Source organism: Loxodonta africana, chromosome 6 (assembly GCF_030014295.1).
Source record: "Loxodonta africana isolate mLoxAfr1 chromosome 6, mLoxAfr1.hap2, whole genome shotgun sequence".
NCBI classification, from domain to species: domain Eukaryota; kingdom Metazoa; phylum Chordata; class Mammalia; order Proboscidea; family Elephantidae; genus Loxodonta; species Loxodonta africana.
Window position 1 is genome coordinate 96,452,368 of NC_087347.1, and position 26,506 is coordinate 96,478,873.

Below are 26,506 nucleotides of genomic sequence, written 5' to 3' on the forward strand. Positions count from 1 at the left end.
TTTTCTGGCTGCTCCCCTTTTACCTGGCTGATTTATGCTATTGACCACCACATAACTAATGGATAAATCCCAGGAAGTTTCCTGGATCTCCCTAATCTCCAGGATAAAGTCTGTGCCTCTCTTCTATGCTTGAGTGTATAACATACTGTTTGTATGTTGCCACTGCCTTATTACACTGTATCACAAATAACTGTGTGTCTCAAACATTGGAGTGGGCTCTGTAGAGAAAAGACTATGTCTTATTGAGCTTTTTAACCTCAACATCTGATTAGAACCTGGTGTAGTGTTGCTCAATAAGTGTTTACTGATCGACTGACTAAATCCACAAAAATCTCATATTGGGGTAGGATGGAGGAAATTAGTGGTAAAGGAAGAAAGAACTCTTCTTTAGGGTGGAGGGGCACAAACAACAAAAACAAACCCAAAACTTAAATTGACTATGAAGTTTCAGATTCTTTTGGGAAAGTGACTTTAAGCAACTTCAGATCAAATCAAGAGCTTATTGAGCCTTAAGAACTCCTGTAGGATCAGGGACTGGCTGTGGCTTTTGTTATTGTTATTATAATATAAGGCTATTTCTGGCAAGAGAGGCACTATTTAGTTCTCTGCTAGATCTCTGTAGAGGAGGACTTGGTTTTAGTGCAGGGATAAATGTGAGGATCCAGGGCAGGGACAGGTGATGGCTGTTAAATTAACAGGTAAGATCAGCTGACACTTAAAAAAAAAATTATTGTTAATCATCATTGTTGTTGTTTTTGATGGATTCCAAGTGTCTGCGAACAGTATAATTAGTTTTTGTGGCTTGCACTTAATACGCAGGCATTTTTGCTGCAAGGCAATATTTAGTCCATTCACCTCATTGTGGGCACCCAAAACCATGGCAACCATGATTTCCGATCATTTGTAAGCAATTTAATTTGGCTTAAACATCTAGAGGCATTATTTTGCCAGTTATTTCTGGAAATGGTTTGAAAAACACTTTAACAGAAAATTTTTATTTTTTCAGAAAAATTTCTTGTGTTTTCCTTCTGAACCACTCTCTTCCCTTTCTGCAGATTCTAGAGGTAGAAAATGATTTACATTCATATGGCTATCAGTCTGTTCACGTACCATTTAAATTAGCCTTTGAAATCAGAACCAAAGAATTCAATCCGGGGCAGAGACTGGTACCATGTTTTAAAGAAAGTCACCATGCCCCTTTTTCATTTCCCTATAAATTAGCACCATGAGGATGTCCAAGTAATTTTAAATCCTAAAAGGCAACTTCAGATAAAGGAAGACACTTGCTGATGTTTTTTATGTGTGTGTCAGGAAGTAGGACAATATCACTATTTTTTAAAGCTATTAAATACAGGGGAAACCCTGGTGGTGTAGTGAAGTGCTACAGCTGCTAACCAAGAGGTTGGTAGCTTGAATCCGCCAGGCGCTCCTTGGAAACTCTATGGGGCAGGTCTACTCTGTCCTATAGGATCGCTACGAGTCGGAATCGACTGGGTTTGGTTTTGGGGTTATTAATACAGGAGGAAAGCACATCTAATTTCTATTTTTTTTTTAAATCCCATCTCACTGTTGTTGTTTCAAGTATATTAGCTGAATCATCTATACATAGATAAGATTGCCATCATAAAATAACAAGCTGAAATTACGAGCCCAAGAGACAGAAAGGGCCACATGAACCAGGAACTACATCACCCTGAGACCAGAAGAACTAGATGGTGCCCAGCTACAACCGATGACTGCCCTGACAGGGAATACCAACAGAGAACCCCTGAGGGAGCAGAAGAGCAGTGGGATGCAGACCCCAAATTCTCATAAGACCAGTCTGACTGAGACTAGAAGGACCCTGGTGGTCATGGCCCCCAGACCTTCTGTTGGCCCAGGACAGGAGCCATTCCCGAAGCCAACTCTTCAGACATGGATTGGTCTGGGCAATGGGTTGGAGAAGGATGCTGGTGAGGAGTGAGCTTCTTGGATCAGGTGGATACTTGAGACTACGTTGGCATCTCCTGCGTGGAGGGGAGATGAGAGGGTGGAGGGTGTTAGAAGCTAGTGAAATGGACACGAAAAGAGAGTGGAGGGAGAAAGCAGGCTGTCTCATTAGGGGGAGAGTAACTGGGAGTGTGTAACAAGCTGTATATAAGATTTTGTGTGAGAGACTGACTTGATTGGTAAACTTTCACTTAAAGCACAGTAAAAACCATAAAAAAAAACCTTAAAAAAAATAACAAGCTGAGTTTCAATCTTAAAAGCTCAATAACTAATGTCCTTCTCACACCTCCCATGATTGGAATTTAGAAGTTTCCATGACAGAATGACTCCAGATAAATTCCCCACATTTGTCAAAATTTGTGGATACATATGGAAATTTTTTTCCATCCAACTTAAGAAGGATAGTTTTCTTTCTCATATTCAGTGGGTGGGAGAGTGCTAAAACTTCTTGTTGATAAAATATTTATAAGGCAATATTTTCAAAGTTAACATCATGATGGTACACACATTTATAAAAAGTTAAATGAGGCCAAGTGGGAATATAGCTTAATATCTTCTTAGAAATGTTGGAAAATTACAATGAAGATTAAGATTCTAGGTTATTTCACTAATAACCCCATGGCCTCTTCTAAGCTGAGACCTGAAGAACTCGATGGTGCCTGGCTACCACTACTGACCATTTTGAGTAGGGACGGAATAAAAAAAATAGACAGAATAGAGGGTTCCAAATAGAATGGGAGAAAAATGTAGAACAAAATTCAAATTCCTAACAAAGGCCAGACCTATGGGACTGATAGAGACTAGAGGAACCCCCAAGAATATTGTGCGAAAATACCCTTTGAACTTGGAACTGAAGCTGTTTCTGGAGGTCACCTCACAGCCAAATAATAAGATTTGCTTATAAAATAAACAATATCACCTGTGAGTAATGTGCTCCCTTAAACAATTAATTATATGAGACCAAACAGTTAACATTTACCCAGAAGTAAAGATGGGAAGGCAAAAAGGGGAAGGGAAGCGAAATTAGTGGAAACAGAAGGAAATAATGAGAATCCTGACCCTTTGTGAAAATTGTAACCAATGTTATGGAACAATTTGTATAAAAATTTGCTATGTAAACTTTCACCTACAACACAGTAAAATATTATTAAAAAAAAAGTCTAGGTCATTGTAAAACAGGCTCCACAATTTGTTATATTTCAACCCTTTTGTAATTGTAATTGGGGTATCATATAAATAATACAACTATTAAAATTATTTATGCAGATATTTATTTGGCTTATTCTTATTTATACAGCTTGTTTTTCTTTGTTCAGACCACACACTTGGCTAAATATTATCATTTGTATTTTGTTATATACACTGGGGTCTGTAAAAAAATATTTCATTTCTGAATATATGTGTATTTATTGGCACAAATACGCCCATCTCCCAACAGTACTTGCTACCATGACATTTTATAATATTGTACGGAAAAGTGGTATTGAGAAATTAGACTGACAGAGCAAGAGTTTTGGGGCTAAGACTCTTCCAAGCAAATTCTATTTTGAATCGCAATTTTCTTTCTTTGGTCTCCAGATCATCCCCTACGTTATAACTTAGATATAAGTTGGCTCGTGCAAGTTGCTTCAACAATATTTATTCTGATCTTTAAAGCAAAATTATATGATTGGCTTTTGTTTTAGTTAGCTAGTGCTGCTGTAACACAAATACTATAAATGTGTCACTTTAAGGCACAGAAGTTTATTTTCTCACAGTTCTGGAGAATGAGTCCAAATCAGGGGCCTCAGCCGTGTGGATTCATTCTTTGTTGGTAGCCTCAGGCATTCCTTGGTTCTGTGATTCTTATATGGCATCCATCTTCCCCAGTATCTGCATGCATGTCTCTGTGTCTATGCTGTTCTTTTCATAACTCAGAAGTGATTAGGTTTAGGATCCACCCTACACTCATGTGATCTCAACCGACTGACTGTATTAGATTGCATTACGGGCAGTGACTATATTGCATTAGATTATATCCACCTGTTAGGATTCCAACACATATTTTGGCAGAACACAACTCAATTCATAATAGCTTCTAACTGTACATTTTAAAAGGGTCCCCTGCCTCCTCAATTGGGAAACTTCAGCCTCTCCCCGCCTGACTACCCCTTAGATGCTTAAGGGAGCAGACCTTCCTCAGTGTGGCTAGGCTGCCCCCTGTTTGCTTGGGCCCTCTTGATAAGTCAGACTTAGCTCATCTGCTTTATTAGAAGAAGAGGTCTGATACCATCTTTATGAATGGTGTGAAGCAATAAGACACATACTTGACCAGCTCTGTTGCTTTGCATTTGCCTGGATCCTGTTGATGGAAAGACTTTGGCTGGACTGATGAGAAAGCACCCAGTTACTGAGGACCTGTGACTGCTGAGCTTCACCTTTCCCCCAACCTGACTTCTCAGCCATCAGTATAGGCAGCACCCTGCCTGCGATGAGAAAGGTTTATCTTTCTTCTTTGACTGGCGGGGTTCTCTTTCTTTCCTATTAGCTTCAAGAAGTCGGTAGGAGGCACTAAAGCCTGCTTGTGTTTTTGTCATGTTCTGTAAGTCTGTTTTTCTGTTTGAAGTTACGTTTCTCTAGGTAGAAAAGAGCCTGCTCTTGACTTCACCTTGGGACCGGAAAAATGGTCTTAAATCAGGCTAATTCCTTCTGCCTGATACGATCATTGTGATCTCATCCTGTTTATTATCTAATTTATCAGTCCTCTTCATAATGGGTCTAGGTACATATGATGTCAGAAGTTAGATAAATGATTACAAATGAGATGGGGAAAATATAAAGCTCAGTTCTTTAATGTAATTTAATTTCTTTTAGCCATTATTCCCACTTGGCAGTGGAAGACAGCTTTGTCATGTCCATGTGCTCTAGTCAATTCCATTAATTTTTTTTTTTTGTGTGTGTGTGTATGTGTAAATATTCAGTCAAACTTACTCATTACTATCACTGTGCACAGAGTTCCTGAGTGGTGCAAATAGTTAACACACTTGGTTGCTAACCAAAAGGTTGGAAGTTTGAGTCCACCCAGAGGTGCCTCAGAAGAAAGGCTGGCTATCTACTTCCTAATAACCAGCCATTGGAAACCTTACAGAGTACAGTTCTACTCTGATGCACATGGGGTCGTCAGGCGTTGGAATCGACTCCATGGCAACTGGTAGGAGTCTGTTGAATAGTTTGTAATCTTGAGTCTTCAGTTGCAGGTATGTATAGGTGTGTGTGTTGGGTGTTTGTGTTGGGAGGTTGTAGGTATGTATAGGTGTGTGTGTTGGGTGTTTGTGTTGGGAGTGGAGGAATGTTTCAGAGAGAAGGGAAGCTAAAATCATCATTCTATGTCTCAAGCTGTATGTGATGGATATGATACATTAGAGAGAACACTTGATAGCATAGGGAAAGAAAGAATTGGAGCAATTTCTTGAACAGGAAGACGGGATGGGAGCTAGTACACCAGTCTGCCTGCCTGGGCCTTTGCTTTTGTCTTTCAGTAAGAGGTTTCCTGCCTTGTCCTCTTACCTGATTACTGCATTGGCCATCTGAAGAATGTAGCAGAGCAGATGAGTTGTGTATCAGAGAAGAAATCTTGAGAAGTCCACACTTAGGACTTACTACATTTTTCACAATAACTTTATATTGTGAGTTTAAAGTAGTAATATTCAATGAGGATAAAGCAATAAAACTTTGTGAGGATGATGTAGGACGGGGCAGTGTTTCATTCTGCTGTACATGGGGTTGCTGTGAGTCGGAACCGACTTGATGGCACCTAACAACAACAACAATTGTGGTTAGGTTTATTGGTTTAGTTGTTTTTCTATATAAAAAATGCAAACTTCTGTCATGGTAATTATTAGTATTAAAATTGAAAAAGCAATTGAGACATGGGCTCAAGACAAGACCAGAAGGGACCAGAAGGGTCGAAGCCACAGAAAGTTAGAAAGTTTCTTTCTTTCTCAGAAGTATCAGTGATTTCTAGGTCCGGTGAGTTGGTATATCATCGCTGACATTGCAGGTATGATAGCAATTCCCTGAACTTGTAAAATGTGCTGCAGTCCCTCCTATCTGGGATAAACATGATCAGTAATGTGCAAATGGGCTTGCTGCCCAAGAATAGAAATTATGCTCATTCTGCAGTTGCATAAAATTTAGCATACTTGTAATCGCAAGTAACTGCTTCCAAACACAGTTCTATGAAAACGATTTTATTCTGATCTCAGAAAGAAAGGGTCAAGAATTCCCCTCAGGCTTCAACTGATTACTAAACTAAGTGCTTAATAGACTATCTATACATACCAATAGTCAGAAGTGGGTTTCTTTAAATGGAGGGATGTGACAGACCAACAGAACTGATATCAGATTAGGTGATGCCACCTGGAAAGGTCTAACAATGACAGCTGCAATGTTAGGAGATCTAGCAAGAGACAAAGACATCCAGGTAGAGTAGAAGAAAGAGTAGGCAGGACACCATGGTGGGGCTAGAGGTTGGAGACCAGAGAAGAGGGTAGAATTGAGGCAGAGAATGAAACAAAAAGGGCCTGGCAGGGTCAGGCATCCAGGTGGGAAGGCAAGCCGTGTGAAACGTAACAGGTCTACAAACCAGTTACTATAGACTCCAGGTGACCCCATATATATCAGAGCAGAACTGTGCTCCATAGGGTTTTCAATGGCTGATTTTTCAGAAGTAGACTGCCAGGCCTTTCTTCAGGGGTGCCTTTGAGTGGACTCGAGAGGCACCTGTGATAAAGATGTTGAGCACGTGGCTGAGCATGTAATATAGTTGAGTGTGTTAAACATGTGTACCACCCAGGTACTCCACAGGCCTCACAGGTGGAATGAAAATGTTAGCCAGAAGCCTGGGGAGTCAGGAAGAGGGGTTGGAGGTAAGGGGGTCAGAATCCAGGTAAGAATTTCAGTGACAGTTTGGGTGCACTACAAGCAACATTATTTCTAAATCTAAGCTCGAAACTTTCTGAGACAGAGACCGGATATAGTCTTAGTGCTGAGATAAATAGGTCCACGTGGCTAAAGCCGGTAATTTGTCTTGCATTCAAATCTCTGAGTATTTTACACACACCACACATGGAGGATTGGAAGATTACAGAGTAAAGTGTTCACAAGTCGCTTGTAGAAGTAGAGGAAAATTATGGGCGATTTCGTTTGTTTCTTCTTGTATGTACTTTTCTGAATTGTCTACAATGAATTATTTCTTTAGTAGTAATAACATAAAAGCTGTCTGAAAAAAAAATCTACCCAAATGACCTGCAGTGTGTTTGCTGATATTTTGGTATTTTGTTCAATGATTTGGTGATTGTGCCTGCCTTGAAGGGACACAAATGGGACACAGATGTAAAGCCAGATTATCACAAGACACATAGATTCTCTTGGAATTGGGTAAATTTCTATGTTCAACCCACTTGCCTTTTATCTTCTTGTGGAAATTTCTCTATTTACTGATAAAACAGCCAAGTTTTTTTCTAAAACAGTCATTTAGACCAGGTCTATCTGGGACAAAATGACATAAGATTTGGAAATTATTGAACTGAGGTGATTAACTGGAAGGATTCAGACTGAATGAATTAAGGTTGGCCCTTAATCCACGTACCCAGCTGGATACTTTTTATTGGCTGATTGAGTGCATAATGGGGTTATGGGATGAAAAGAATGTTGGGCTTTATTTTTTAGTTCATTTTGCCAATGAGAAAAGCCTTAGGCAGTATTCCTTTTGTTCTTAATGCCAAAATATTTCACCATTAACCCCACACAAAATGTATTAGATAATAACAATTAAAACAAAACAAAGCAAAAAACCTGAACCAATAAATGACATAAAATCTAAAAATGTTTCCTATCCCAAATAGTTTTATTAACCGCAATGACATAAAAGGAGCCAAAAATATCAATTAAGAAAAGATTAACACTTCCTATTCTCAGTTTGGAACCCTGGTGGTGCAGTGGTTAAGAGCTCGGCTGCTAACCAAAAGGCGGACAGTTTGAATTCATCAGCCACGCCTTGGAAACCCTATGGGGCAGTTCTACTCTGTCCTATAGGGTTGCTATGAGTCAGTTTAAGCTTTTATTTGTACCTCAGGGACTGAGTAATAAGATAAGAAGTATTTGTTATATGAATGAAACTGACTATTCATATTTATTATACCTACACATATATGTGTCTATTGTAATTCTCCAGCCGAGTTGGAAAGTCAGTTTGGACAGCAGTCATGATTTTAACCTTTTCTTGTTTGTGTGTATCCTCCGAATTTTGGTAAGCCACAGTTATTTGCATTAGAGCAATAATGGGATGGTTTAGTTTTTTTTTTTTTTAGTTAGATTTGGATGTTAGGTAACTCAACATGTTGTGTCTTTAATTAATGAGGGACAGTTATGTTTAGCAGGAGATAACGAACAGGCCATTGTCAGGTTCAATCGGTTTGTATCACCCTTATCCACAAGCTGGGTGGGTACAAAATGTCAGAGTAAAGATTACACATGAGCCACAAGGGATATAAATAATAATGTTAAATAAACCTTAAATGTGCTATTTCCTACATAAGGACCAAATGAAACTGTAGTATGAAGCTTATAAGGACTCTGCTAATTACAAATCCTTTCTACCCTTTGGGGAAGTGAAATAATGGGCCTCATTTAATATTGCCATTATCCTGTGGGAGCCCTGCTGGCACAGTGGCTAAAAGCTCAGGCTGCTAACCCACAGGTCAGCAGTTTGAATCCACCAGCTTCTCCTTGGAAACATTTTGAGGCAGTCCTGCCCTGTCCTATAGGGTCACTATGAGTAGGAATCTACTTGATGGCAACTTTTTTTTTTTTTTCCTTTAACATCCTGTGAGCCCAGTAACTACTTCCGAACACAAATAGTCACATGACAAGCGACCCCTATTGCGGGCGGTGAAAGCGCGTGTTTCTTAATTCAGCTATTCGCTCTGCCATTTCAGGCTTTGGAACCAAATAATTCAGACTAAGTGAAATTTGGTTGTTAGGAGGTCAGGTCTGGGACAAGTTAGGCCGAAGCAGTACCTTTCCCTTGCTGCTTTCCTGTCCCTTATGCTTTACTTGATGGACGTATCTCCTGATGATACCACATGAGAGGTTCAGATGTGCTATTTTTTCCTATTCGATCCTACCAACTATCCTGTCTCACATATTCCCATGGGTCTTCTAGCTTCCAGGTGGAAGTTGTGAGACTGCTTCAGGCACCCCACTGTTATGGGTGAGCTTGGGGACCTGAGTCCCAGGGAACCTGGCCTAATGCAATCTTGGCTGCCGTGTGTGACAGTCACTGACCCCCTGGTGCTGTTGAATTGCCTGGGCGTGGTCTTGGAGCCTAGCACAGACCTTGAGGAATCAGAATAAAAAAATCAGAATAGTTTACCTAAATTTCCATTCCAAAGCGGTGTTCTCTCCTTTTCTTTTTCTTTGCAGTAAGTTAAATTGCTCTGGCCATGCTCCAGGCCAGGTGGAATCCCACCAGAGCCCTGGGCCATTTCTGTGTGGTCTTTTATTTTTTGTTATAAGCAACTGGTTGAATGTAAACAAGCTTGTCTTTGGGCCTTCCCCATGCTGCCCTGCCCTGGTCCACTGAGGGCCAACCGTCAGACCCTATCAGACTCTTTAACTGCTGAATGCATAGTTAGGGAGAGAGGCCCACAGCTGATTCTAGTGAGCTGATATGAGCCCATGCCGGCACACTGCTCTCTGTGGATATCTTGCACTTTGTGTTTTGCTCCTAACAACAACAGTGACAAACCACATTCTTGAGTAGTGGTGGAACATATTTTCTCAGTTGAAAGCTTAAATTCAATTTTGTTGTTGTTAGGTGCTGTCCAGTTGGTTCTGACTCAGAGTGACCCTATATACAACAGAATGAAACACTGACTGGTCCTGTGCCATGTTTTGCTATGTTTGAGCCCATTGTTGAAGCCACTGTGTCAGTCCATCTCAGTGAGGGTCTTCTTCTTTTTTCCTGACCCTCTACTTTACCAAGCATGATGTCCTTCTCCAGGGACTGGTCCTTCCTGATAACATGTCCAAAGTACATGAGATGAAGTCTCCCCTTCCTTGCTTCTAAGGAGCATTCTCGTTGTACTTCTTCTAAGACAGATTTGGTTGTTCTTCTGGCAGTCCACGGTATATTTAATATTCTTTGCCAACACCATAATTTAAGGCATCAATTCTTCTTTGGTCTTCCTTATTCATTGTCCAGCTTTCTCACATATATGAGGTGATTGAAAATACCATGGCTGAGTCCGGCACACCTTAGTCCTCAAAGTGACACTTGTTTTTCAACACTTTAAAGAGGTTGTTTGAAGCAGATTTGCTTCATCACTTGATTTCTTGACTGCTGCTTCCATTGGCGTTGATTGTGGATCCAAGTAAAATGAAATCTTTGACAACTTTAATTTTTTCTCCTTTTATCATGATGTTGCTTATTGGTCCAGTTGTGAGGATTTTTGTTTTCTTTATATTGAGTAGCAATCCATATTGAAGGCTGTAGTCATTGATCTTCATCAGTAAGTTCTTCAAGTCCTCTTCACTTTCAGCAACAAGGCTGTATCATCTGCCTATCTCAGGCTGTTAATGAGTCCTCCTCCAATCCTGATGCCTTGTTTTTCTTGATGTAGGACAGCTTCTGGGATTATTTTCTTAGCACACAGATTGAAAAATATGGTGAAAGGACATAACCTGATGCACACCTTTCCTGACTTTAAACCTCAGTATCCCCTTGTTCTGTCTGAACAACTGCCTCTTGATCTATGTACAGGTTCCTCATGAGCACAATTAAGTGTTCTGGAATTCCCTTTCTTTGCAGTGTTACCCATAATTTGTTATGCTCCACACAGTCGAATGCCTTTGCATAGTCAATGAAATGCAGGTAAACATATTTCTGGTATTCTCTGCTTTTAGCCAGGATCCATTTGACATCAGCAATATCACTTATTCCACATCCTCTTCAGAATCCAGCTTGAGTTTCTGGCCATTCCCTGTCAACGTGTTGCTTCAACTATTTTTGAATTACCCTCAGAAAAAATTTATTTGTGTGTATTAGTGATAGTTTTTGATAATTACTGCACTCCGTTGAATCACCTTTGTTTGGAAAGAGCACAAATACGGATCTCTTTCCATCGGTTGGCTAGGGAGCTGTCTTCCAAATTTCCTGGCATAGACAAGTTAGTGCTTCTAGCATTGCATCATTTTGCAATTGGTATTCCATCAATTCCTGGAGCCTCGTTTTTCGCCAATGCCTTCAGTGCAGCTTGGACTTCTTCCTTCAATGCCATTGGTTCTTGATCATATGATACCTCCTGAAACAGTTGAATGTTGACCAGTTTCTTCTTGGCACAGTGACTGCGTATTCCTTCCATCTTCTTTTGGTACTTCCTGGGTTGTTTAGTATTTTCCCTATAGAATCTTTCAATATTGCTACATAAGGCTTGAATTTCTTCTTTAGTTCTTTCAGCTTAAGAAACCTTGAGCGCGTTCTTCCCTTTTGGTTTTCTAGCTCCATGTCTTTTCACATTTCATTATAATACTTTACTTTGTCTTCCTGAGCTACCCTTTGAAATCTGTACGGCTCCTTTACTTCATAATTCCTTCTCTTCACTTTAACTACTTTGTGTTCAAGAGTAAGTTTAAGAGTCTCTTCTGACATTCATTTTGGTCTTTTCTGTCTTTCCTGTCTTTTTAATGACCTTTTCTGCTTTCTCCATGTGTAATGTCCTTGATGTCATCCCACAACTTGCCTTGTCTTCAGTCATTAGTTTTCAAAGTGTCAAATCTATTCTTGTTCTTTTGGGGCTTAATTAAGGAATGCTGTCTGTAGTTATGAGAAATTCTGTGGAATAAAACTGAGGAAATAGAAATGCCCCAGAAGGTAATACCAATATTTGGCATTTGAGACATAACAAGATTCAGTTAGTTGGGTTCTAGAATTCAAAGGAGATTTAAGGCTCTGTTGGACGGAGCAGGGATGACCCCCAATGGCCTTGCCATGTTGCAAAGAGCCAGGGAAATTTAATTTGTGTCTGGGCTGCTGGGCAAGTTCCCAAAACCAATTTCTGCTGGAAATGGTGTGTATCCTTCTGGCAACAATCTGGCTTAGCAACGAACTGTCACATTTCAATGCGGAAGCCTTTTGTTTGGCGATGAGATAATTTTAGTTCTTCTTCTATCAGGAATGTATTTATAAATTCAGCAAAAATGCATTTGGAGTCTACTGGGCTATTCATAGGGGAACTAAGGTCCAGGGCAAGTCGTAATGTGTTTTTTTCCTACTTTCCCACCTGCCTCTCCTTCCACATATCAGGTTTTGATACAGGACAAAGAACACCCAAGGTCACCTTGAAGGGTGATTCCCAAGACACAGTATGTGCAGAGTGCAAGGAATTATACAGTGTCATCCAGTCCTCGCCTTGCTAATGGAGGAGGCCAGACAGTGATTTAGAAGCTGAATCTTTGTATTAGTTTTTGAGGTTTTGTGGGCACCTACTGGCTTTGGGATTACCCATTACTGTCAAGTTGATTCTGAGTCATAGCAACACTATAGGACTGAGTAGAACTGCCCCATAGGGTTTCCAAGGCTGCAAATATTTAAAGAAGCAGATTGCCACGTCTTTCTCCTGAGGAATGGCTGGTAAATTCAAATGGCAGACCTTTTGGTTAGCAGCTGAGCACTTAACCACTGCACCAGCACAGCTCCTTGCTTTTTGACTAGATAAGCTTAACCAGCCTTCTCAGCTTTAAATGTCTAAGATTTTAAGACAATCTGGACGTGCTGTAAGGGATGTGCTCAGATTCAAATTGCTCACAGATCCATGAGGACAGACCATTCAATATTGCTGATTTTTATCTTTTAAGGTATAAACTGTTTATTCTTACGTATGACTAGAATGGCATTCAAGAATATTTTCCTAATATTATTTTGTGCAAGGAAAGATAGGCATGCAAATTATACTGTTCTTAATGTGTCTTAGATACAGGTCTTCTAACACTGAGCTTTGTGTAAAATGTAAACCTGAAATAAGGACGGTGTCTTCACGCCTTTCCATAAAATTTCTGTTTATTTTTCATGTACCAACAGAAACCAACCTGCAGCTTTCCCTTCACATTTCCTTATATTTGCACTGTTCACCTAAACTTTCACTAACCCTCTTGAATTCAATGGAGCATGTAATTATTGCACCATATAGAAACAGTTGGGGGAAACAAATGGCAGGGGGTGTAATTTATGGAGATAAGTCATCCAGAAAAATGAGGAAGGAATGTTCAATTTATTTGAAACATGTCAATACCATTGCCTTTTTTCTTTTCAGTTGTTCACATTCAATTCTTTGTGTGACACATAAAAAATTATTAAACATGTTCCAATGTAACAGCCCTGCAGAATTTGCCACAAAAATTAAAATGTTCCAATTTAAATGACAATAAGGCAGCAGAGTTTAAGGCATTTATTTCCTTGGTTTGAATATGTGACTATAACCAGAGTTAAGACATTTTCTTTTGTCAGCAACTCAAATAACTTTTTTCATTCTTCCATCTTAGAAAGCTGCAAAGGTGACATTCCAGCCTCATACAGTACTAGCATGAAGTGTGTGTGTGTGTGTGGTGGTAGAATGGAAGTACTAACATTTTGATCCTGATTTTATCTGAAAATCTGATGTATAGAATATAGGACTCTAGTAGTGTAAAAATAATGCACTCACACAGTTATACTTATTACATATATTTTTGTGCATGTATATATGTGCCTATATGTATATGCATACCTCATAAAATTGTGAACAGTATATTTACATGTTTAATTTTGGCTAAGGTTTTTAAATTAAGCAGAAGTAAGGTATAGGAATATAGAGAAGCATTGTATTGAAGTGTTTACTTCAATATTTAGGTTATTTGGGTTCTAGTAAATCCCTATGCTCGACCATGGCTTTCCCCAACTTTTAACTCAGTTACTCTCAACACAGACTCAATAGAATCATCTAGAGAACTTTTAAAAAATTCTGATGCCCAGGCCTCATCCCTAGGGCTTCTGATTTAATTGATCTGAAAGTAGGACCTGGGCATTGGTAATTTTAAATGCTCCCTTGGTGAATCTAATGTGCAGCCAGGGTTGACAGCCACTAGCAATATCTAACAACAACCACACAGTGATTCTAAGTTTGCTAATGGCTTTCCTGCTTCATCGTGATAATTGTTGGAACCTAGATATCCTGAGATCTGCAAATGGTCACATCTATGATTTCAGGCCAAAAAGAACCAGGAAGGGTGTAGCAATGGCAATGACTCATGTAGGGACTAAAAGTTAGTGACTTGCACAAGATTATAAGCCTAGGTGGAGCCAGGAGCTGAACCCAGGTCTTCTACAGTCAAGTGGTTGAGAGTGAAGACTTTGGAGTCAGGCTGCCGGTGTGGGCATTTTGGCTCCTGTGCTAGCTAGCTAGTTGGAGGATGATGGACTAGTCATTTATTCGTCAGCCTGGTAAAAACTTTGGAACACCTCAGTTTCCTGAACCAGTTATGTCTGGAAATGAAATATAGCACCCATTTCAGTCTTATTATGAGGTAGGCTTTAGTTGCTTATACTTTGTTGGCCAAAGTTTTCACACCTATAATATGGGGATGAAAATGACCACACCTACTTCACGGTCTGGGTAAATGAGAAGGTTAAATAAGGTAATAAATTTAAAAGCACTTGTCACAGTACCTCACACATAAAATATCATCAATACACGTGAGCTATACTTATTTTTATCATTATTATTTGGTTCCACATCCTATTTTCTTTTCACCGTACAGCATAAATTTCCAGATTGTGTGTATCCATTGAGTCACTTATGACTTGTAGGAACCCTATAGGACAGGGTAGAACTGCCCCATAGGGTTTCTAAGACTGTAATCTTTACAGAAGCAGACTGGCACATCTTTCTCCCATGAAGTGGCTGGTGGGATTAAACCGCCTAACTTTTGGTTAGCAGCTAAGAACTTTACCCACTGCACCATGAGGGATCTTTAGGTCGTGTATCTTAATTCTAAGTTTTTTTTCCCCCCAAGGACTTGGAATCTTTGGCTTATAGGACCTGGACACACAATTAGATTTCTTCAACTCGATACTTGTCTAAACTATGGTTGATTCTTTGATTCCCTTAGATTACATTTCCTTGGATGGCTTCAGTTACCCTTTCTTCTAAGCTAGCTGCAGATATAGAAAATAAATCTTTTATGGTTTACTTTTCTTTATGTACTAGACATACCAAAAAAAATCAAACCCAGTGCCATCGAGTTGATTCCGACTCATAGCGACCCTACAGGACAGAGTAGAACTGCCCCATAGAGTTTCCAAGGAGCGCTTGGTGGATTTGAACTGTTGACCTTTTGATTAGCAGCCGTAGCACTTAACCACTACCCCACCAGGGTTTCCTTGTACTGGACATAGGAAAGGGTTAAATGCAAATAGAGTTACAATAGATTCACACAAATGCTTTGAAAATGAAACTTTTGTTGTAATAATAAATTTTATATGTGCCGGAGGTAGTTTTAAGTGTTTTATATAAAATATTTTTAAAACCTTTTTATTATGGAAAATTTCAAACACACACAGGAGTCCCTGTGTTTGAACAGTATATGAACTTCCACATACCCATGACTCATCTTTATTATCCACTCATGGCCAATTTTGTTTTGTTTATACTCCTTCACCCCACCGTCTTGACGTAAATTTTTTTTTCTCTAAATGGTTCAGTATGCACCTAAAAGATAAAGATCTTTTTAAAAAAGATATAATACCAATATTGCACATCATTTTAACCCTCATAAAAACCTATGACTTAAGTAATGTTATTATTATCCGCATGTTACAGGTGAAGAAACTGAGCCGTAGAAAGGTTAAATAACTTGTCCAAGGTCATGCAGCTAATAAGTGACAGAGGTGGGATTTGAAACTCGGTGATCTGTCTACATAGTCTGCGCTCTTAACCACTTTGATGCACCGGTTTCTGTAATAGAAAAATAAACAAACAGAACCCCTGACATAATACACAAAGATTTCTTCTCAATGCATGTGAGGTTTCAGCCTTTGGTGTTCTTAATGTCTTAATTAGATGGATGTCCTAGTGGCAACAAGATCCATTTTTGTCTGGGCTTAGGTTTTAGATAGACCTGAGTTTGAATCCTGGTTCCACCATTTATTAGCCATGGGTCTGTGGACTCATTATGTATCCTTTGTAAACCACAGTTCCTTCGTCTATTACATGATGATACCTACTTCATGAAGTTGTTGTGAGGAATAAACAAATTAATGTAAGGTATGTAAAGTGCTTAGCAGCATGCCTGGCATTTATTAGTATCTTTTTTATGCACCATCATATGGGTTATAAACGTTAGGCAGTTAAATGTTTCTGAGAGGTGCAGAATTCCACATGTTTGGGGGTATTTAAATATTTAGATGTTACTGTTTGGAAGTATTCTTTTAAACCTTTAAAAGACTATAACCAACCAACCAGTTGCCATTGAGTTAACTCCGACTCATGGTGACCCCATGGGCGTCAGAGTAGAAAGGTGCTCCACAGGATTTTCAATGGCTGATTTTTCAGAAGTAGAGCATTAGGCCTTTCTTCTGAAGTCCCTCTTTGTGGACTCGAACTTCCAACCTTTCAGTTAGCAGCCAAGCGTGTTAACCATTGACACCACCCAGGGACTTCTAAAGGAATATAGCATACTTGATTAGATTGATTCTTTTGATTTGATTGCTTGGGCAGCTGTCGGGAGATACCTTGGCAAAGACTTAGTACAATAGATTTAGAACCACACACTTCAGAATTTAGAGATGGGAAACTAAGCTTGTTAAATAAAAATAGGTGTTATAATGTGTTAGCTTGTATGAGCAAAGGAACATCATTTTCAAGGAATGAAGTATCTCTCTCTGAGCTTCTTTTAAGTCATTTGGCAACATACTTTTTTTGTCCTAAAAATATGGTGAAAATTCTCATGGAACTCACATGTACATCCATCCCTCTTTGCCTGGCTCCTTTTCCTCTAGCCTTCTGCTGGGGCTCACACAGTGAACAACAGGATTAAGTGTGAAGAATATTGTGTGTGTATGTGTGTATGTGTAGGGGGTCTCTGTCTGTGACTGCCCTTAAAATTAAATATAAGCTGTTTCTTAACTACCTACTGTTTTGGAATTTATTTGCCATTGCTATATGCCACTACTTTGGATATTTTAGAATATTTTACGGTATTTTTCCTTTGCTTTGCAGCATCTGATATTCAGAAACTTTACCTCATTCCATATCCTCTTTATTTTTTCCTTTCTCATGTTCATTTTCCCCAGGCTTTATATTGAACAATTCAAACTTGTCAAAGAAAAATCATGCTTTCCTGATATTATACTTAATTGCATGCCCTGTTTTTTCTAGCCCACATGATTTATGTACCTTGCACATTTCGACAACAATGGCATTCCTTTTAGTATTCCTACTAGGTGAGAATACTACCTTGTGACCTTATTTCCCCCCCTTTCTCTTCTTTGTTGGGTAAAAACGAAAGAGTTATTTTGATTTAGAAGGAGTAGTTGAGCTTGGCTCTCACCTTCAAGATAGTCTTACACAATGAAGAAAACAAATGTTATTTTGCTCTAGAAACAGTATATTTGAAATTTTTCTTTATGCATCTTTTAAATCATCTCTTTAGCCTAAGGCTTCTTTCTCCCATAGATTTGGAATCCCACCCTCGCCACATAAAGTGAGTACGGAGGATGTTGGTTCTTAGAAATTCTCTGGAGAAACCAAGTTTCTTGCCTCTAGCTGTGTGTGTATAGGGGAAATTAAGCTGCCTGCTTTTCCTATAGCTGTGTCAAGGTAATACTTCATGTTGCCTGGTCAAATGCTTGGCAGGTTTCCAAATACATGACATGCTAAACTTTTAGAATTTTACACTAACAATTTGTGATTAAAACTCCAAATTATATTCAGTTTAGAAAACTCCATCCTGGATATAAAAATAAAATTAAAAATTAGAATTGGTTTGTCAGTTGAGTAAGTTTGATTTCGTAGTCAGCTGATGCTTCATTTTATCTGTTTGCCTGTTTCTGTCTCTATTTGTCTATCTGCGTACCAACCTATCAGCTTTTAAAAATCAACCTTTTTGAAGTATAATTTGTATACAATAAAATGCATTCTTCTTAAATGTAGAGTTCACTGAATTTTGACAGTTGTCTATATTCATGTAATCATGACACCAGTCAAGATAGAAAACATTTCCATAAGTCCCCAAATTTCCTCAGGTCCCTTCCAAGGTGATAAGGAAGAAGAATACCCTTCAGAGGCTGTCATTCTTAGAAGAAAACACATCATCAAAACCCTGTGTCACTAAGACTGGCTATACTTTAACAAAAGCAGTGTTCTCTGTAATTACTTTGTTATAAGCAGAAACATGTAGGTACTAAAAGAGTTCTGGCGCTGACTGGCAGCTCAGAAAGGAGGAGGGGAGAGATGGGTAGAAGTGCCTGGATGGAGGGCAGTATTCTTTGCAACTACAATCAGCTCAGGACACTGGCGTTGGCTTCAGAGGGACCTGGCTTCCTTGTGAATTTAGCAAAAGGGATGAAGTATTGTCAGCATCTGTAATGAAGGACAGCAAGATGACTCAGAGCTAAAAATGTCAGGTGTGGTAGAGGTCAGAGAGCCTTGCTGAATTGTTATTCAACAGAGCGACTTTGGTGCAGGGACCACAGGCAGCAGTCAGGGAGTCAAATGGTGTTAGTGGTTACGTGTTCAACAGCAAGAAGTGTTCGGGGTGTACCAAATCCTAGCCAAAGTATTGACCCTTCGTTAAATCAAACAATTCTGTTTGGGCAAGACAGAGCTAGGGCAATCACTTCAGAGTAGTTGAAGTAAAAAAGAGTAAGAGGAGACAAAGGCAAAGATGCTGGTGATTCCAATTAAGCAGGATTTATTTTTGATGAGATAGGTCTGAGTTCTTTTCCCAACACATCTCTGTGGGCGTTTGATACTGTTCAGACAGCTCAATTATAGGATTGTGATGCCTTTAGTGGCTCAATCAATCATCTGTAGTAAAGTTTGAGTTGTTTGTGTGCTATAAAGGGCTGATGAAGACGGCAGTTAGCCCTTTCATTATAAGAATGGTGGGATTGCAGCAGGGGAAACACGAGTACTATTTCTAATTTAAATTGCACACAATTAGATCTAAAAGACAAGGATGGAAGACAGGACGAGAAGCGGCAGTTTTGCCCATATGCCAGGCTTTGTTTATTTTTTATTATTCCATTTATGCAACATTATTTAAATCTAAGTGTATGCAATTTGGTCCATAAGACATCAAATAAGCAAAGACTTGTCAAGAAAGTAGATGCAGAGTCATAGAAAAGGAATCATGAAAGGAGGTAGGGAGGAGAGTGCAGTGGATACTATGGTTGAATTTCACATCCAAGTTCATATTAATTATCCAAAGCAAGAGGGTTCTGGTGATGCCAGAAAATTGGGCGAAGTCTCCAGCAGTAGTGGCATGTTGGTATTTCCTGCCATTCTGTCAAGGAAAAAATGTCAATAATTTAGTAGATCTCTGGTTGCACAGTGGTTGAGTGTTCGGCTGCTAACCAAAAGGCTGGCAGTTCGAATCCACCAGCTGCTCCCTGGAAACTCTATGGGACCGTCTACTCTGTACTACAGGGTTTATATGTGTCAGAATTGACTCAATGGCGATGGGTTTGGTTTGGTGGCTTTTTATGAGATCTCCAGAGCCTTGGTGGCACAGTGGTTGAGAGCTCGGCTACTAACCAAAAAGTCAGCAGCTCTAATCCACCAGTTACTCCTTGGAAAGAAACCCTGTAGGGCAATTTTACTCTATTGTATGGTTTGCTATGGGTCGGGATCAACTTAACTGCAACGGGTTTGGTTTTGGTTTGGTTTATGAGACCTCCATGAAATGTCTGGGTTTCCCTTGGAGATAGTTTTCTTCCATTTCACCAGAATTCAATTAACTGGTTGTTATTTGTGGAGTTCTACACAGAGCTTCCTTCTCCTCAGAAATAGTGAGATGCACCTTTTATAGTGCACCAAAAAAATCTTTTATTCTTTCTGTGTCACATGGCCTCTTATTATTATTTAAATAAAATATAAATAGTCCTTAAATATGCTAACACTTTTGCATTTATGTGTACTTGAATTATCGACTCTTTGTTCTGGTTTTTGTTAATTTGTACCAAACCAGCTTGTTTGATGGTTATGTTCCTCTAATGACACAAGTCTGTTCTTTTGCTTTTATTTTAATTCTCCTAAGATTAGAGTTCTGAAATCGTTTCCTCGGAGTCAGAGTAAGGAAACCCTGAATTTATCAAGATCGGAGTGTAGTACAACTGGAAAAATTTTAGTTGTGAATTTTTTTCAACCAAAGTATGTTTTCTACCCAAAGTATATTTTTATTAAGCAAAACAGCACAATTCCTCTTGAATTCTCCATCTTTTAAATATAATCCTCTTCCTTTCTCTAACCTTTGGAGAAACTACTTTTCTTCTCTCCATTTTCCCTATTTTCATTCCTTAAATGAGGCTGGATAACAATGACTTTAACTTTCCATCTTACGGCTTTTATGACCTTGACCTGTTGGTCTAATAAAAGAGTTATGAACCATGCCTTGCTAAAACCACTTCACCCCCGCTCTCTCCCTTCTGCTCGATAAATTCCTTTGGTGGGTGATAAAACACTGGATTGAAAGGGACACATTTGGTCTCTGTTAAGGCTATTTATGGCGATTTCTCTGCAGCAAGCATTGCATTTAGGGCAACCAGATGCTCCTCTTTTGGGGTCCATCTAGTAACATATTCTGTCAGTATCCCAGGAACTCCTTTGGGGCCAGCAAATTATCCTCTCTGCAAATGCAGTTACACGACACTCGATCCAGGGGAAACCTCCATCCAGGAGAAGAATAGAGAAGGAAAATAGCACAATGGAAAAGCATCCTTTAATTTTTTTAAGAAGCGTTTAAATGTAGCAAAAAGTATTTAACAAAATATCATTCTATTTCTCTTTGTTCATATTGTTACCATCTATAGAAAGGTACTTCAGAGGTAGAACACAGTTGTCTGGAAGGCACAAATGATTTTTTACTCTGTTGCTTTGTTTCTCAAAGCATACAAAATAGATAAGCCATGTGAAGCCTTGGGTTAAAGAGCTGGTAAACAGACATCCATGTCTCCCGGTTTTTATGAGACTCAGTAGTCTCAGGTTTTTGGTAAATATTTTGGGTTTTGTTATACTTTTCTCCGTTTATTCTCTTGATGATTGTTACATCAGTTCAAAAATAATGTAAACAAGACCCTCTCTCCCCAATCTTCTTCCAGAGAATTAGATTTTAATGTTGCTGGTTAAGAGCAATGACTGCTAACCAAAAGGTTAGCAGTTCGAATGCACCAGCTGCTCCTTGGAAACCCTATGGAGCTATTCTGTTCTGTCCTATAGGGCCATTATGAGTCGGAATTGACTCAATGGCAGTGGGTCTTATGGCTACATAGGAGTTCCTGGGTGATGCAAATGTGTTCGGTTGCTAAATGAAAGGTTGGCGATTTGAATTCACCTTTATAGGTGCCTTGGAAGAAAGGCCTGGCGATCTAAGTCTGAAAAGTTTTTCATTTGGGTGTTTAGTGTTGTGTAAACTCCTGTAAGTTTCAGCACCCTCTACCCCTGCCCCATTAGCCTACTGCTTTTTTTTTTTTTTTAGACCAACACTGAGAATTACAGCACTAATAATACTATTAGCCTTCAGTTTGCTTTATTTATTTAAGTGTAAGTGAGTGATTCTATACGGAGCTCCCAGGATGTGGAGAGGCTGTCTTTGCTCCTTACCAGGGAGTAGCCTGGCAGCCCAGAAAGGGCAGATCTGGCTTGGCAGACGTGGAGCCTTCCTCTCTTCCTTGGCCTCACGAGTCACCATTTCTGCAGGTCCACAGACTGCACAGTTGTTAGCTCTAGAAGGCAACATGCCCAGAACAGACTATCAGATTACATGGAAGCAAGGTGCTTTTTTTCTACTGTTCAAGAAAATAATTTACTTTGGGGAGTGATAGGGAAACGAGTGCTGAGAAATATATGGCAGCTTTCTTCTTACAAACTGTGAAATGTCTAGGTTGTGGAAGCAGATTTGAAAGAGGACATTTGTTTAAGTTTCTTCTGAGGAAAACCAGCATGGAAACCGGGTCATGCTCTATCCTAAAGCCGTTTGGAGTCCCTAGCACAATGCATGGCACATAGAAGACATAAAAATGTTTGCTGAATTAAAATTTCTGTACTAAACATATCTATGAACCAGAAAAATAAAAATAGCACTTTAAATATTGAGCTCCAAAAGTGGTTGTTGCAGGAAGAAGGCAAATGATTAATGTCAATGAGCACATAGACATTCAGAACGTTTCTATTCAGTTGTGCACATTTCACATTTATTCCTTTCAGGCTGTGATTGGAGGTAATTTCTTTGTTATTTATCTTGATCTTTGACTGTTTCCATTGCTTACTTTGGAACTGGCTCCCAAGGTCTAAGTTTCCTATGTGTAAACATGCCATACTTAAAAATTGTTTTGGAAGCCCTGATGTAGTCTTTTGGAATTCAGTTTTCTGAAGCAAAGTCTGCTTTTGGCAAAATAATAATAATAATTACTTGACAAAAATCCTTGGAAATAGGCTTTGTCTATGTGCAGTTGCACTGGGTTTCTGGATTATGTGCAGTTGGGGCATAATTCAAACAAGGTTGTTATATCATTCAAACTAAATTTAGACAAACAGGGAACAGTCTGGACCTCTAATATGACAGAAAAATAACTACCAAGTTTTGTGGCATCTTACTTTTAGAAAATTAGATTTGATTTTATTCGATTTGTTTAATTCAACTTATAAATATTTACTTTGTCCATGCCAGGTGCTGTGTTAAATTCTAGAAATACAAAGGTGGTTTATATACAGTTTGTATCTCCAGGAGCTTGCAGACTGATAGAAAATAAATGACCCCCCTAGAATGTAACCTTGATGTGGGCAGGACTTTTTGCTGTTGTTCACTATTGTGTCCCTAATGTCTAGAATTGTCTCTGGCACCTGTTGTTAGGTGCCATCAAATTGGCTTCGACTCATGACAACCCTATGTATAATAGAATGAACCGTCGTTTGGTCCAGTGTCATCTTCATGATCATTGGCATGTTTGAGCTTATTGTTGTGGCTGTTGTGTTAATGTGTGTCATTGAGGGTTTCCTTAGTTTTTGCTGACCCCTACGTTACCAAATCTAATGTCATTTTCTAGGAGTTGGTTTTTCCTGATAACGTATCCAAAATAAGTAAGTTGAAGCTTCGCAGTCCTTGCTTTTAAGGAGCATTCTGGTTGTATTTCTTCTAAAATTGGTTTGTTCAGTCTTCTGGCAGTTCATCGTATATTCAATATTCTTCACCAGCACCACAATTCAAATGCATCAACTTTTCTGTCTTCCTTTTTCATCATCCAGTTTTGTATGCATGTGAAATCTTTGCTCTTTAAAATTTTAAAGAGGTCTTTTGCAGCAGATTTGCCCAATGCAATACGTTGTTTGATTTCTTGACTGCTAAAAAAAATTCTTGACTGCTGCTTCCATGAATATTGATTGCTGACCCAAGTAGAATGAAATCACTGACAATTTCAATTTTTTCTCCAGTTTTCATGATGCTTATTGGTCCAGTAGTCAGGATTTTTTTTTTTTTTTTTTAATGTTCAATCGTAATTCATACTGAAGGCTGTAGTCTCTTGGACCTTCATTAGTAAGTATACATAATCAGTTAATAAGTTTCGAATATAAAAGAATAGATGGATTACTGTGTTACAAACTATGAATATATTATGACAATTATGAATTATCCTGTAAGCAGTCTCTAGTAGGGAAAATGGTGAGGCTCTTCCTATTCATTCTCCACTGTCATCTACAGAAGATTGTAAAAGTTGCCACTCCTCAAATTCTAGATTATAGCCTAGTGTGTTTGGATTGATTTGGATGTGAAACTCGTATCATCCGGTGTTGTCTCATAATAATCTTCCTGCATAGGACAAAACATAAATCGATGATTGCTTTCAGAGAGCTAGGTTTCTGGAACTTGTCCTGCACACACTGAATTCCACGTTCTCTGTCCCATGAACAGGAAGAAGGTTCCACCTTATTACGGAAGCTGGATTACACAGCACAAATGACCTAGAACCTCCAGATCAACAGAACCTGACACAGGCCACAGGTGATCAAGTCTGTCCCATAGCTGTATCACCCAGAACAGGTAGGTTTCTCAGCCAGGAGAATGACCACAAACAGAACCACAGTAGCAGACCTCCCATACGATGTGATCGGACCCAGGAGTTGTTAATCAACAAAGTCAGCTAAAAGTGGAGAGTCATAAAAATTGATGCATAATAATGCACATTTTATTTACATGTACTTTAAAATATGTATATGCATAGTCATTCTTCAATATTTGATATTGGGTCAGGGCATACTCCGAGTATTGGCTTGCTGTTCTTTCTTACATATACCATATACATAATGCGTCTCCCATAATTTCCCATTTGAGCGTCTTTTAAGTAGATTGAGAACTTAAAGACAGTCGAGGAGTATTCTGAGGACAGAAACTTGCTTTATTTTCATGATTTTCCCCAGTCTTGTGGTTACAAACCTTCTAATTCCTCACCAATTTTTTAAGTAATTTGCCTCTATTGAGTCTTTTCAAACAATAAATTCTTTTTATATCAGTATTTTACTGTTTCCTCCGATATTTTACTAGTATGAATTTGCAATAGTAAGTATAATTGTCATACATAGGTTCAGAACAAATGCAACCGATTCTTGAGAGGAATGCAGCTCCATGGATGGGAACAGGAATGTAGATGCTCCAGAGTAGCCTATTAATAATGAAAGGTAGAAAGGTTTTTTAGTTTTAGCACAGCTGTGCTGGGGATAGCCTGCAAATACTGTTACAAGTAATGATCTACACTGTGTGAAAGGAGCCCTAGTAGCACAGTGGCTAAGTGCTCCATAGCAAACCAAAAGGTCAACAGTTTGAACCCCAGCTGCTCCACAGAAGAAAGATGTGGCAGTCTGCTTCTGTAAAGATTATAGCCTAGGAAACCCTATGGGGCACCCTATGGGCAGTTCTACTTGGTCCTGTAGTGTTGCTATGAGTTGGAATTGACTCGAAGGCAATGGGTTGTGGGTTTCATACTGTGTGACGAGGAGGAACAACATGTAAGGTTGATGAAAAAGCCCTTTCATTAGGTGGAAATTTATAGCTTCTCTGCTGAATATAATACTAAAGTTATTCCAAATGAATATAAAATATAGCATTTACTTAAATTGGTTTGACAACTCAAAAGGGATTTATTTGTGCCCAGAGATTTAGAAGAGCATAAAAAGCACTTGATTTGGAGCCAGGAAACCTGGGTCTAAGTCTCTGCCCTGCCACCACTAGGTAGGTAGGTGAGCTTCGGCTTTACTTGAACCATCTCAGTGTACCCCTCTGGGTGTCTGAAAGTAGTACCCTGAATAAAGATTCAGACTCAATACCACTCATAGAGAGAAGATTTTGGAGAAAAGCATCCATTTTATAGGAAATTTACTGGATCAGTCAGGGCCCTCAGTTGCAAAAATAGACACCAACTCTGGGTGATTAAGTAGAACAAGAGTTTGTTAGAGGGACATGGAGTAACTTACAGAATCTTTGGGAGGGCTGTAGTGCCAAGTAAGGGACAAATTTGCCAGGATCAACAACCCAGACTGTGTCTGGAACTGGTCTTCAGCTGCTTCAAAGATGTAGATGTTACCTACTGTTTGTGCCACACCTGCACCGCTGTGCATGGTTTAACACAACCAGTGCTGACACTACTCCCCCTTGCCCCCAAGGCCACTATTGTGCTGAGAATTCAACCTTGTAGCCACTGTTACCTGCCACCACTGCACACGTGCAAGATAGAGATAGAATTAGAGAGAGAGAAAGAAAGAGAGAGACCAGGCCCTATCCTTTACTGCTTGAGGCCCTAGATCCTAAGTCTACTGTGGATGGGTCTTTTTGTTGAAGCCTGTTTACAAGTTTGAGCCTAGTTACAAATGATGCTAGAAAAGCAAGTACCTAGCATGTTCAGCTCTGATGACAGGCTCTTAAGGTAAGAATGCAGCAAACATAAAAATGAGTTTAGATGCTGAGCACCCAAAATGAATGTCCAATGTCCACTTAGGCATAAAAAAACTGTATTGAGGCCAACATGAGTGCAGAGATGCTGAAAGATATGTGTCTAAGTGAAAACAAAAGTGTCCAGAATGGAGAATCAAGAAGACCTCTGTCCTCATTTCAGGAGGAGATAAGCCACTAAGTACTCCAAAGCTGGAAGGAACGGTCACCTGGAATTCCATCATGATGATAGATGGGATGTTACATTTGTTTTTAAAATAAGAGGAAGAATTCAGAAGAGTGTTCA

The 26,506-nt window shown here is 39.2% G+C and overlaps 1 long non-coding RNA gene across 1 annotated transcript in view; it reads left to right on the plus strand.

Moving 5' to 3' along the window:
• The window catches only part of LOC135231552 (uncharacterized), a 55,779-nt gene extending 30,867 nt beyond the window's left edge, over nt 1-24,912 (plus strand). The window contains exon 3 of the long non-coding RNA XR_010322317.1: nt 24,190-24,912. This is a non-coding gene — a long non-coding RNA (uncharacterized LOC135231552). The remainder of the gene's footprint in view (nt 1-24,189) is intronic.
• The last annotated feature ends 1,594 nt before the right edge of the window (nt 24,913-26,506 follow it).